At 46.2% G+C, this 12,113-nt stretch overlaps 1 pseudogene; it reads right to left on the bottom strand.

Annotated features, from left to right (window-relative positions):
• Positions 1 to 6,638, bottom strand: part of LOC142291578 (uncharacterized) — a 99,159-nt pseudogene extending 92,521 nt beyond the window's left edge.
• Positions 6,639 to 12,113: the final 5,475 nt, after the last annotated feature.

The raw sequence follows: 12,113 nt of genomic DNA, 5'->3' as shown, positions 1-12,113 counted from the left end.
CTTTTTTAGAGAAGTAGTGACGACTGGGCATCTGGTACTGGGGCACAGCGACAGACATAAGGTCTCTAAAATCCTGTGTATCCACCAGGCGGAAAGGCAGCATTTCGGTAGCCAAGAGCTTACAGAGGGATAAAGTCAACCTCTTAGCTTTGTCATGGGTCACAGGAAATGGCCTTTTATTTGTCCACATCTGAGGGACAGAGATCTGACTGCTGTGTGTAGACGGTGTTGAGTAGGGTGTCCCTGGAAAAATGCAGGTTTGTGAGGAAAGTGCAGGCGTAGACATGATGTTGCCTTCATCCAACGTTGGTGCTATCGATGTCTGAGAGAGCTGTACACACGCACTTGTTTCCCCTTCCAAACCAACTGACGACCTACCAAGCAAACTGCCTGTTGCGGTTACAGTGGTGGAAGTTGTGTGTGGAAAACCAGGTGTGACAGCTGTCCCTACAGTCCTAGAAGACGAAGAGCGCGCGGATGCACTGGAAGGGCAGGCGGTGGATGGTTCTCTCCGCTAGGCCGCATTGCAGCACGGTGAGCTTCCCACTGGGACATATGATATTTATTCATGTGACGATTCATGGAAGAAGTTGTCAAACTGCTGAGGTTTTGCCCTCTACTAACAGAATCACGACAAATTTTACAGATCACATAATTTGGGCGATCTTTTGCTCTGTCAAAAAAGGACCAGGCTAGGCAAGGCTTAGAGGGCATCAGAGGCAGAGTGGTGGCTGAGGATGAAGTTGTAGACGTGCTACCAGTGCTCTGACTCTGTCCAGGAAGGCGCAAGGTAACTTCGTCGTCATTTGCATCCTCCTCCATTGCCTCTGTTGACCTCCTCGAGTGCCTGACTGTGGGTTGACAGTAGGTGGGATCTAGAACTTCCTCATCAATTGTTGTGTTTGCACTCCCCTCACCCTCAGACCGAGCCTCTTCTTGCCCTGACCGAATATTTAAGTTGTCATCCCAATCTGGTATCTGCGTCTCATCGTCATCAGTATGTTCCTCATTGTCTATAACAACAGGTGTTACAGTTTGTGAAAAAGGGTCAACATTATGCTCAGAAACTTGGTCCTCACGGCCTGAATCAGAGTCACAAAGGTTCTGGGCATCACTGCAGGCCATTTCCTGGTCTGTACTCACTGTAGCTTGGGAGCAGACTTCTGATTCCCAGGCTATAGTGTGACTGAACAGCTCTGCAGACTCAGCCATCTCAGTTCCACAATACTGTGCAGGGCGGATGGAGACTTCAGAGCTGGGAGAAAGCAAGTTTGATTGGGATGACAACTCAGAGGACTGGTGTTTTTTGGATGCGGTAGTTGAGGTGGCGGAGAGGGCACTTGTTGGACCACTTGAGATCCCTTCAAGCATTTTCCTTTTTTGGCCATCATCTACCTTTGTTCCAGTTGTTCGTGTCCGTAAAAAAGGGAGCACATCGGATTGTCCACGGTAAGTAGTAGACATCTTACTTTTGCTGGAAGATGGTCTAACTTCCTCTGTGGGTCCTCACAGCATCCAGCTGGCCCTATAATATCCCTGAGGAAATCTGATGTCTGTTACCCCAATAGCTTCCGCCCTCACAAGGGCAGACCACATCTAGCCCTCTCTTAGTGTCCCTACAATGTTCCTGGCCCTCGTCCCGACGCGTTTCATCTCTCCAGACTCATCATTGGACTTTGGTAACACATAGGAGGTCAAAGGTCCTAAGCCCCAGCTCACATAACACACTGAGGAGATTGTGACAAGATTGTGCACTTAAAATGTGGTAGTAAAAATTGAGAGGTGGTGTAGATTGCAGCGGTGGTCTAGCTTTATTAACAGCAGAATAAACAACAATAACTATCCCTGACAATGCAACTACGGCCCTTAAACTGGCAGCACAGTTTTCTACTAGAATGGCTTAGTAACAATGAGCTTGAGTGTGCAATGCAGAGGTGCTGCAAATATCTTTGCACTAGTGGGACACTAATGAAGTCCAACAGCCACTTTTAGGATGCCACTAAGTTTCCTCAGTGTTTGGTATTACAATGGCTTTGTAACAATGAGCTTGAGTGTGCACTTTTAGGATGCCACTAAGTTTCCTCAGTGTTTGGTATTAGAAGGGCTTTGTAACAATGAGCTTGAGTGTGCAATGCAGAGGTGCTGCAAATAGATTTGCACTAGTGGGACACTAATGAAGTCCAACAGCCACTTTTAGGATGCCACTAAGTTTCCTCAGTGTTTGGTATTACAATGGCTTTGTAACAATGAGCTTGAGTGTGCAATGCAGAGGTGCTGCAAATAGCTTTGCACCAGTGGGACAATAATGGAAGTCCAACGGCCACTTTTAGGATGCCACTAAGTTTCCTCAGTGTTTGCTAGTATAATGGCTTAGTAACAATGAGTTTGAGTGTGCAATGCAGAGGTGCTGCAAATATCTTTGCACTAGCGGGACACTTATTAAGTCCAACAGCCACTTTTAGGATACCACTAAGTTTCCTCAGTGTTTGGTATTATAATGGCTTTGTAACAATGAGTTTGAGTGTGCAATGCAGTGGTGCTGCAAATAGCTTTGCATCAGTGGGACACTAATGAAGGGTAACAGCCACTTTTAGGATGCTACTAAGTTTCCTCAGTGTTTGCTAGTATAATGGCTTAGTAACAATGAGTTTGAGTGTGCAATGCAGTGGTGCTGCAAATAGCTTTGCACAAGTGGGACAATAATGGAAGTCCAACAGCCACTTTTAGGATGCCACTAAGTTTCCTCAGTGTTTGCTAGTATAATGGCTTAGTAACAATGAGTTTGAATGTGCAATGCAGTGGTGCTGCAAATAGCTTTGCACCACTGGGACACTAATGGAAGTCCAACAGCCACTTTTAGAATGCCAGTAAGTTTACTCAGTGTTTGCCAGTATAATAGCTTAGTAACAATGAGTTTGAGTGTCCAGTGCAGAGGTGCTGCACTTAGATTTGCACTAGTGGGACACTAATGGAAGTCCAACAGCCACGTTTAGGATGCCACTAAGTTTACTCAGTGTTTGCTAGTATAATGGCTTAGTAACAATGAGCTAGAGTGTGCAAAGGGCAGGAGGGTACAGTGGCAGGGTTGTGGGTCTGGGTAGAGGAAAGAAAGCCTCCCTTTCTATCCCTCCTAATGGGGAAATGCAGTGAGGAAATCCCTGACCTTAGCTACACAGACGCTGTCATCTTGTGTAGCTGTTAAAATCTGTTTTCACGGACCTGACTGTCACCTATGGCTCTGACCCTGCTGGTATTAGCCCTTACAAGGACTAATAGAAACTTCTATCCCTATTCTGTATAGCGCTGTGTATAGAGCGTACACAGCAGTATCGGAGACAGGAGCTACGCCAGCAGTGACTGACACCCAGATGCAGAAGAGATATAGGCGTCCGGACGGGCAAATACCCGTTTTTATAATGCAGGGACATGTGACATGGACATCCTATCACACATGCCGTTGCTTCTCTGGCTAAAAGTCCACTTAGCTGAGTGTGTGTCTGGGATTGGCTGACATGCTGGCCCGCACCACTACACGCGCACGCTTAGGGAAGGAAAAGGAAAAAAAAATGGCGATCGCCATTATCCAAACAGCAATGATCTGAATGCGCTGTTCCCGCACACTATATGCGGAAATTTCATAATAGTGTGAGTCACAGAGTGACTTACACTATTACAGAGGAAAGCCAGCTAGTAATTAGCTTGTCTTTTTGCTGCTAGAACCGTTCTCGAACGTAACTAGAACTGTCGAGATTTAGCAAAAAGCTCGAGTTCTAGTTCGATCTAGAACAGCCCCCAAAATCACTCGAACCGCGAACTGGAGAACCATGAACCGCGAACCGCACTCAACTCTAGTGTTAAGGTGTAGTGCAGGATCCGGAGGAGGTCGGTACTGGTTTCACCACTTACACAACTCAAACACACAACCAGGTTGCTCTCCCCAATAGGTACCGGGCTGGGGTAGGGTCTTAAGGTTTCCTTCAAACATGGGGGGCACCACCCACTAGTGACAGGGACCCGGGGGAGGAGTAGCCACAAGGTGGAGTCAGGAGCAAACACAACAGTTATGGAGTTCTCCAGAAGGAGAGGAAAGGAGCAGATGTGTCTTATCGGTGCTCCGGTGGGACAAAGGAGTTGTTCTTGCGGTTGCCGAGTTGTGAGCTTAATCGCTCCCTCGGAACCGGCGCCACGCAGGGTGAAGGACCTTAGGGAAGATCACAGTTCAAGTTGGTTTTCCAGAATCTGCCGGGATGGGGAGGTTTAAAGCATCCTTGGCCACAAAGACCCCGAAAGCACAGTGCCAAATAGGATCCGGGGTCTTAGACAGAACCAGGCCCCATTGCGGAACCGCAGCACCTGCAAATAGGGACAAGAGTACTACTCAAGATGGACCGGGGTCCCCAAGTAGCTTTAAGCCATGGGATCTGACACACAGGGTGCTAGCAGGAAGGGCCCACCGAACACAACACCGGACTGACTTCCGAAGGAATCTGGGTTCGACAGGGCCCATAACAGCGAGTGACCAGTACTACCTGGGCAAGTGGCACAAAGCGTGAGTAAAGATACCTGGAACCGCAGCATCTGACTCAGACTCTCATTACCGGCGCCACTGCCCTGCGCCTCGGTGTCTAAGGCCTTCGCCATCACTACTCCCCTCATCATCCTTCCCGGGGCCCGCTCTGCCTGTGGGAAGTGATACCATCTTCAGCTGCTATTACCATCTGCCCTGGAGAGCAGCGGCAGCTAATCTCTGGCCGTGTACCACAGGTGGCATTACGACAATCTTCCTACTACAACCCCAATCATCCTCCCTCCTTATTGGTGTACACCTTGGATCATAAAGCCGTGCAGGCCACCGTGACTTCCCAAACCACTACACCGGCCCGGTGACGAGTAAACTCATGTATGAATCCCCGTGCCTGAAGCCCCCTGCCTACTGTGTGCTACACCTGCACTGTCTGTAACTTTTTAATCCCCTAATTGCTGGAATCAATACTGATTGTGGCACTTAGGGTGGCGATACATGGTACGATTTATCGTGCGATATGTCGTCGGGGTCACAGAATTCATGACGCACATCCAGCATCATTAGAGATGTGGAACCGTGTGACACCTCCGAGCGACTGTTAACAAGCAAAAATACTCCCCTTATCGTTGCTCATTGACACGTCATTCATTTCCATAATGTCGTTCCTCCTTCTGCGTGCTGGTTGTTCGTCGTTCCTGTGGCAGCACGCATTGCTACGTGTGACACCCTGGGAATGACGAAAACAGCTTACCTTCGTCCCGCTGGCAATGAGGAAGGAAGGAGGTTGGCGGGATGTTACATCCCGCTAATCTCCGCCCCTCCGCTTCTATTGGGTGGCCACTGTGTGATGTCGCTGTGACGCCGAACGTTCCTCCCCCTTCAGGAAGAGGATGTTCACCACCCACAGCGGCGTCGTTAGGGAGGTAAGTACGTGTGACGGGGGTTTAATGACTTTGTGTGACACGGACAATAATCTGCCTGTGACGCAAAAATGACGGGGCCGGTTGCGATCGTTCATGCGATCGCACAATATATTGTCTCGTGTAACGCCGCCCTTAGGATATTGGCTGAGGGATCACGTTCCTCTCACCTCTGATCAGAACCCCTGCAATGTAACTGCAAGGTGCCAATCATTCCCATGGTAACCCGAGGTCATCATGATGACTTCTGGGTTACCTGACTATGGAAAGCTGATCACACAGGCTATCTCACTGTAGCTCTGAGAGCTGTGATGTTCTGCAGCAATTGAGCACAGCAGAAAATTTCAGCTGCGATCAGAGTCCTATGGGATAATAAATGGTCTAAGTGAAAAAGTAAAAAAAAATCTAAAAATATTTTTTTAAAAAATCAGAAAATAAACAACAAAAAAAAATTGAAAAAAATTCCAATAGTTATTTGTGTAAAAAAACAAATAAACAAAAACGTACAAGTATTTGGTATCTCCGTGTCCATAATAACCGGAGCTATAAAATGGCACACTTGTTAACCCCTTCAGTTAACACGGTAAAAATAAGTAATTAAAAAACGCAGCAAAAACTGCCAAAAAGGCTGCCAAAGTAGGGTGAAAATGAGACACTCCCAGTCTGATGATGTCGTTACAGTCTACATGAAAAGATAACTTTTCTTTCCACCTCACACACAAAGAGATTTACAACTGTAAAGTGTCACCAAACGGAAGGTTGTCTTCTCAGAGATCTTCCCTGCAGGTTCTCCCAGTGCCGCCCCTTTATTAAATGAGCATTGCTTATTCAGGATGATGCAACTCTATCTGGTAGAACTTTGAGAGCAGACACCCTTTTATCTTTGTGAACCTCAAGTTCATACACACTATCAAACCTATCATATTTTATAAAATATTGATAAGAGTTGACTGGTAATTGATCCAAAACAGTTTCTTTCCATTAAGTTATAGGACCATTGCCCACTTTCCAGCCATGTTGTATCCTGCAACCTACAATATTTCTTCTTGGTTTGGAAATTGTTTACTTGGTGCCATATTGCTTCGATGTTTCTTGTGAGAGGTCCTTTTCTTCATCATATTTGCAGAAATGCGTGCATGTGCTGCATAAGCTCTTGATTTCTGAGCTGTGGCCTTTCCACATGGAGTCTTCATTCAACTGTGTATGCAAGGACAGCAACTCTGCCAAACTAGGGTGCAAATGAGTCACTCCAAGTCTGATGATGTCATTACAGTCTACATGAAAAAGATACCCTATCTTTCCACCTCATATGCAAAGAGATTTTTGTCTGTAGTGCCAGTCTTCTGGGAGCAAGTATAGCGGAAAAGAAGGATAACACGGCACTTCTGACAAAAAGAGAGGGTACTCTGGTAGAGTCTAACACTGTACAGACAGAAAATAATTTACACCAGGCACTCCAGTTTCAAATCAAAGGAAGAATTTTTACTGTTCACAAAAGATAATTCAGTTGATAGTCCAGTTTCATTCAATGTTTCGGTCATCAGGCTGACCTTCATCAGATGAACTATTTGTATGGAGTAATATAGAATAATATCACAGGATAAATCATGTATGTCTGTAATTGACATAGATTGGCTGAAGAAAGAGTGAATAAAGGGTAGCTACTGGGTAACAATTCACTGGTAATAGACACAAATAGCAAAGTGAAAATTAACAAACGCCTAAAACATAGCCTTTAATCTTATTAGTGATAAAAATATCCTAGTAGGACCTACAATAAAACAAAACAAACCACTAAAAAATAGCCAAAATCATCAATGATCCTGATATCAGACCAATTGGCTTATCTCGAGTTAAACGTATAGTGGATGATGTAAATCATGTATCCAACACTATAACATACTGCAATGAGCAGCAGTAACATTAATCATATAGTGGATGATAAATATCATGTAACCACATTATCACCTGCCGTAAACCAGATGGCGGTGACAAAAATAGTAGGAAAGGAACGGTCTTACCCCATCTGCCGTGCAACCCTTTCCCTGCTTAATTGGAGCACTGTTGCTGGATAGTCTCGGCTACCAGAAACAAGATAACCTGGTCCTTATCTTGTATGACTCAGGATCCCCACAGGTTCCAAACACATGTCCAGCGGTGTGCATAATTCTCCCAACGCGTTTCTTATATCATCAGGGGAGAGGAAAAGATTCCAAAATCCCGGTCAAAAATGACCCACACAGATTGGCACAAATTACTGTGCAAAAATGTATACATAGACTACATCAAACAAAGTCCATATTGGTAAAATAAGCGGACGGTCATGAAAGCACAGCGGGTAAAACTTACTTCCATCAACACCAGGACATTCCTGGGCAGAGCGCATCTGTCATACCGCGCCGCCAGGTTTAAATGAACCGGTCGCTTAGAATGGCGTCTGACGTCACATCCGCAAACAGCGGTGAGCTCACTTCCGGGTCACATGATCGCGGCCACGATGTGCACGTCACAAAGGGCGTAGTTATAAGACATGTCAACAATAGCAATTGCAGGTAAATGGCTACAGAAAAATGGCCGCGGTTTAAATCGCAAAACCAGCGATAATGATAAGGCCATTAGTAGTAGTAATGGCCCATCAACACCAAGAATGGGCCACACGAAAAACTGTAACACATGTTACAGGAACCCAGATAGGGCAGGCAAACTCCAAAAAGCAGCAACAAACAAAAAAAGGGGGGAAAAACAGGGACCAAAATAGACCAGTGAGGGAAGGAGTATTCCAAAAAAGGAAGTACAAATACAAAGGAAAAATACACACCAAGGTAAGTACTGTGAAAAAAGGATCAGGAGAGGCCAGAACGGACAAAGAGGAATAGATAGAAGGGGCCAAAAAATAAGATGATAAAAATGGAAAAATAATAACTGGCAGAAACCCACCATAGTTACATTGAGTAAGAAGGGGAGAAGAGAGAAAAACACCTCCACCAAACTGAAAAAACCTAGGGGCCCTACAGCTGGACCTAATCCTACCTGTTTGTGGAGGTCGGCACCCTAGGACAGATCGGTGAATGGTGCCCCCACTCGGACAACGGCTATCCCTCCTAGCAAGTACCTAATCTAGTCTACCACAAAGGGTGCATAGGAGAGAGCTTCATTAAGGCCCAATGGCTTGCTAGTCTTCAGCCAAAAAATCCATTTGGTTTTCTGTTTGAGAATTTTATTGTCCCAATTACCCCCTCTAAGGGGAGGAGCCACAACATCAATACCTTGGAAACTGATTGATTTAATGTCCCCTGCATGGTGTTCCGTAATGTGACGGGCCACAGGAGTATCATTGCCCAGGCGAATGTCCCGGATGTGTTCCCCTATTCTCCTCCTAAATTCCCTTTTGGTCTTGCCCACGTATTCCTTGTGACAGATACAGGTGGCTTTGTAGATGACGCCCTTTGTCCTACAGTTGATAAAGGAGCGGATATCATAACGTTTTCCCAGAACATGGGAAAAGAAGAATTTCCCTGGGTTAAGATAACCACATGCAATACAGCCACTACACTTATAACAGCCCTTAACAGGGCTGGTCAGCCATGTCTTATTATGGCATGAAAAATGGCTGTGGACAAGTCTCTCTTTAATAGAGCGGGCCTTCCTGTAAGTCACTGAGGGGGCATTGGGAAGATATTTGATGTGTTCTTGTGCCTGATGGTCCTGAGGAAGGGAGCTGAGACTCCAGAAACGCGTAGACCTGTGCAAAATAAAGATCCATTAATCTGAATACCTGAGAAGTGATCATTGGCGCGGCTCAAATAAACCCTATTTTCCTCTATTGTTCTTCTTACTCAATGTAACTATGGTGGGTTTCTGCCAGTTATTATTTTTCCATTTTTATCATCTTATTTTTTGGCCCCTTCTATCTATTCCTCCTGGTCCGTTCTGGCCTCTCCTGATCCTTTTTTCACAGTACTTACCTTGGTGTGTATTTTTCCTTTGTATTTGTACTTCCTTTTTTGGAATACTCCTTCCCTCGCTGGTCTATTTTGGTCCCTGTTTTTCCCCCCTTTTTTTGTTTGTTGCTACTTTTTGGAGCTTGCCTGCCCTATCTGGGTTCCTGTAACATGTGTTACAGTTTTTCGTGTGGCCCATTCTTGGTGTTGATGGGCCATTACTACTACTAATGGCCTTATCATTATCGCTGGTTTTGCGATTTAAACCGCGGCCATTTTTCTGTAGCCATTTACCTGCAATTGCTATGGTTGACATGGCTTATAACTACGCCCTTTGTGACGTGCACATCGCGGCTGCGATCATGTGACCCGGAAGTGAGCTCACCGCTGTTTGCGGATGTGATGTCAGACGCCATTCTAAGCGACCGGTTCATTTAAACCTGGCGGCGCGGTATGACAGATGCGCTCTGCCCAGGAATATCCTGGTGTTGATGGAAGTAAGTTTTACCCGCTGCGCTTTCCTGACCGTCCGCTTATTTTACCAATATGGACTTTGTTTGATGTAGTCTATGTATACATTTTTCCACAGTAATTTGTGCCAATCTGTGTGGGTCATTTTTTACCGGGATTTTGGAATATTTTCCTCTCCCCTGATGATATAAGAAACGCGTTGGGAGAATTATGCACACCGCTGGACATGTGTTTGGAACCTGTGGGGATCCTGAGTCATACAAGATAAGGACCAGGTTATCTCGTTTCTGGTAGCCGAGACTATCCAGCAACAGTGCTCCAATTAAGCAGGGAAAGGGTTACACGGCAGATGGGGTAAGACCGTTCCTTTCCTACTATTTTTGTCACCGCCATCTGGTGACATCTATTTTTGTCACCGTCTATCTGGTGATAATGTGGTTACATGATATTTATCATCCACTATATGATTAATGTTACTGCTCCTCATTGCGGTATGTTATAGTGTTGGATAGATGATTTACATCATCCACTATACGTTTAACTCGAGATAAGCCAATTGGTCTGATATCAGGATCATTGATGATTTTGGCTATTTTTTAGTGGTTTGTTTTGTTTTATTGTTGGTCCTACTCGGATCTTTTTATCACTAATAAGATTAAAGGCTATGTTTAAGCGTTTGTTAATTTTCACTTTGCTATTTCTGAAGAAAGAGTGACACTAATAGTAGTGACTGATCTCCAAAGTTGAGTCTTGTGGGTAGTGCCATGTGACACGCCCAGGGGCGGGGGTAATTGGGACCAGGCCGGACTACTCCGGGGATGTCAGCATTGGCAGTGGTCGGCACCGTGACCCTGGTTGTGTCTTTATAAGAAAGGGGATGATGATTATTTACAGTTGGATAAAATTCGTGATGCCACCTCTGTTTTTTGTGGTTATGAGGCCACGGCTGCCGGACGGGAGCCCCGGGGATGGTATTGTGGCAGTTGAGGTATTTCTGCTTCCCACAGGTGGAGCAACCCCGGGGCAACCGTTAGGAGAGTCAATGGTAGGGATCGAGTAAACTTCAACGAGAGGAGCAGGATGTATGGGAATTGTAGTCCTACTGGTGGTATTCTCCAGGGCTCACAGGGTGCAGGAAAAAATCGGTGACACAAGGCCAGCGGTTCAAGATGTTTTTTACTCACAAATTGATTTTTTATGCCTGCGGAATTCCGGTCTCCACCAAGATGGGCTCCAGGTGATCCCGAACTCTTCAGATCCCAGTGCCGGTTGTGACCTGGTGGGCTCTTCTTCCATGCACTCCTCTTTAATTGGTGTATCTCCATGGCCTGAAGCATTTTGGGGTCCCCTCCTGGTCTTACCGTTCTTGCCCGTATGGCAGCCAGCTTGAACCTCTCAATGGGTTAGACCTCTGTCTCAATTCTCAGGTTTCCTCTTTGCTGCTGTGCCTCGGACTCTAAAGTCAATGAGGAACCTTGATGATTCCCCTCACCTAGCAGATTTAACAGGTGAGCCTAAAGCGTCTTCCTGTACTAGGTCTCTGCACCCTGCCGGTGCTCGATCCCGTGAGTACTGACATGGTACTCTCCCGGCAACCGTACTCCTTTTGTCCCACTAAAGTCAGTAGATGAGCTCCTCCCTGGACCAAAGTCCCTCTCTGACATTTCAAACTCTCACCAATGGTTCTCTAGACTCCTCTCACTCCCCGGTGACTTCTCCTCCCTGACTCTGGGTCCTGGACCCAATTGATCTGGAGTCCCTAAGTGTGGTGGCATCCTATAGACCCAACCGTTGTGGTGACCCCCTTTGTGACCCGGCCCTGGTCTAAGTCCCCATTGGGGAGGGAAGTCTGCTGTGTGTAAGGATGTGATGTTGTGTGTAACGGCATTGATCACTCAGGAATCTGGGATGAGCACGGCACCTAAAATCAGGTGCTGTACCCTGTGGCGACAGAAGCCTCAGGGGCGCCACATTCCCCCTTGGTTAACTTTAACCAATCTCTCTGGCGGGACTGGAGCACTTCGGGAGCTTCCTGGTCATGCTACTACCCCACGTCTCATCTTTGGCAGAATCGAGGGCGGAGGTTCTTTTTCCCGCCCTTTTCACAACTACTCTCCATGTGATGCACTTAATTTTCTGTCACACAATACGGCGGACAAATTCACAAGTTCAGTCACAAATACAATTCACAAGGCGCACGTCACCCGGTATTACCGTGTATAGTCCGATCCTGTTCATGACGCCAAAAAGCTGACA

This window comes from Anomaloglossus baeobatrachus, chromosome 1, assembly GCF_048569485.1.
Source record: "Anomaloglossus baeobatrachus isolate aAnoBae1 chromosome 1, aAnoBae1.hap1, whole genome shotgun sequence".
Classification (NCBI taxonomy): domain Eukaryota; kingdom Metazoa; phylum Chordata; class Amphibia; order Anura; family Aromobatidae; genus Anomaloglossus; species Anomaloglossus baeobatrachus.
This window is presented reverse-complemented; position numbering and strand designations above follow the sequence as displayed.